The following is a 2,501-nucleotide window of genomic DNA, read 5'->3' as shown; positions in this document are numbered from 1 at the left end:
AAAGCATCGAGTAATGAACCGTTTTTTGGCACAATTTCATGAAAGCCTCAAACGCTTCAGAAAGCCTCAGTTTCCTATCACTAGGTATAAGAGGAGCATCTCAGTCTTTGCAAGCAAAGCTGGATCATGGCTCATCACCTAGTGCCAAATTTCACGAGAGAAGTATCAAACAAATCAAAAATCACATTTCGCAATGCAAAATTGCAAAAAATTTAGGTTTTCACCAAGTACCATACATAATATTGTGAAAAGTCAGGGAATCTACAGAGAAATCACAGTACATGTAGGGTAAGGCTGGAAGCCTCAGGTGAATGTGCTTGACCTTTGAGCCCTCAGCTGGCATTGCATGAGAAACCGTCATCCTGCGGTGTTAAATATAGCCACATGGGCTCAGGAGTACTTCAGAAAACCACTGTCATTTTCCACAGTCTGCTGCTGCATCAAGAAATGCAACTTGAATATCTGTTACTCTAGGAGAAAGCTATACATCAATTCGGGTTCTCTGCGCCAGAGCTCATCTCAGACTGCCAATAAGGCAGTGGAAATATGTGCTGTGCTCAGATGAGTCCACATTTCAACTTGTTTCCGAGTTCTCAGTCCCAAAGACCAAAGGGACCATCCAGACTTTCATTAGCGAAAGCAAAAGCAAATGTCTGTCATTATATGGGGGTGCAGCAGAGCAAACGGCACGGGTGACTGGAATATGTGTGACGGTACCATATACTGCTAGCAAAATGATGTCTTTCCCGGGAAGTCTATGACTATTATACATTGTTCGAATTGAAGGGGGCCTGGGTCCCGGGGTTCCCCCTGGTTTTTCAATAAAATTATACTTTAAACATGAAACTAGTGAAAATGAAATGTTTTTGATTGCTGTATTAATTTAGACCTGCTCATGCTCTATCGTATTTCTTTTACTCGTTTTTACAGCGTTGCACATTATAACCAAATACATGCGATTCTGTTGAGATTAGGAATGCAATGGCCAATCAGAGGCGTTCAGATGAATCGTCTCTGAAACCTCAGTTTTGTTCACTGCGCGTGTGCTGAATTCATTCTGACTGAAACTCATGAATTCTCTCATAAACAAAGTGCAGATGTACGTACGATGCAAGAGATTAATTTATCATACAGTGTATGGACAGCTTCATTGATTATAAGAGGAGCTATGGGTGCTTAAACACTAAACTGAGGTCCGTGATAATATTATTTAATGTGAATATTCCTTGCTCGCTTTCTCCATAATTTACTCACTGTTTGAATAACTGTGGAAATGCAAGTGTTATAATTAGTAACTTAGAATGTTTTTATTAAACTGTGATCAAATTAAATACAAATTCAGTCGTATTAAAATATTTCATGGGTTTCTCTGGAAGGTACTGGACATTTCCTCCAGCACACCATTACATTTGCACCCCCTTCTGACCAATTTGAAATTAACCAAGATGTATATTACAGTGCAGACACCCTACAAGAGGCCCTTCCAGTTGGATAACAGGCTACGCTTGTGAGGTATGTCTCAAATCTATCTATCTCTCTATATACACACACTAATAAGAAATATTAAAGTAACATTTTCCTTTAATATTCTGTAATGAAGGAGATCCCAGTAATCGCAGACAAAAGTTGTGAAATGGCTCCATTAAACCGACATCTGCTCAGGGGCCAGTGGAAGAGCCTCTTTTCCTTATAACGGAGGAAGAGGACGAGGCCCTCAACAATCTCCTGGAACAGAAGTTTCCAGAGTGCCCTTCATATTTCATCTTGTGTTCAGGGGAGTTATTTTTGTAGGGGTGTCATAACAAAATGTGCCCAAGAGTGAATCGTTCATTTTGCAAGTTTTCATGCAGGATTGTCACGACAAAATGGGCTTAATAGTGAATTGTTCATTTTATAAACTTCAATTTAATTATTGTGTACATTTGGATTGTTACTTTTAAAATGATGCTGCTGTTTATTGAAATGTTTTAGTTTTCATATATAAAAATGCATGATGCACGTGTTCTTGACTTGTCTTGGAGTAAACATTTATTTTGAATCTTGTGATTAAAGTATATTTCATATAAAATGCCCAGAAGTTTCAAACATTATTTTTAATATCACAAACAGGAAATTACTCGCATAATACAATGAAACGAATAACTGTATAGGTCTACACCTACATTACACAAGATTAATGCTTATAAAATGCGTAATATGTCATTATAAAATGCATACATAAAGTATGACGTATCGTGTGTAAGGTGGCGCTACTCTGTTAAATAATGTAAGCTCCTCGCCTCACTCCCGGTTCTGTGGCTGTGGCTCTGAAACTGCTGGTGCTGCGGGTCTGCAGCTGGATACTACTGAAACCTGACGGTGACGCGTAGGGCCTCCTTTTCCGAATAAAGCTTCTCTGTGGATGAAATAAAGAGCCTTTCACACTTGCTTAAAGGACCTAATAGAAACCAACGCCACGTGACGCGGCGCCCCCATACTGCAGCATGTGCCTTTCTGCGGAG

This window comes from Sinocyclocheilus grahami, unplaced genomic scaffold (genome assembly GCF_001515645.1).
Source record: "Sinocyclocheilus grahami isolate Dianchi unplaced genomic scaffold, SAMN03320097.WGS_v1.1 scaffold3082.1, whole genome shotgun sequence".
NCBI classification, from domain to species: Eukaryota; Metazoa; Chordata; class Actinopteri; order Cypriniformes; family Cyprinidae; genus Sinocyclocheilus; species Sinocyclocheilus grahami.
Note: the sequence above shows the minus strand (reverse complement) of the source record.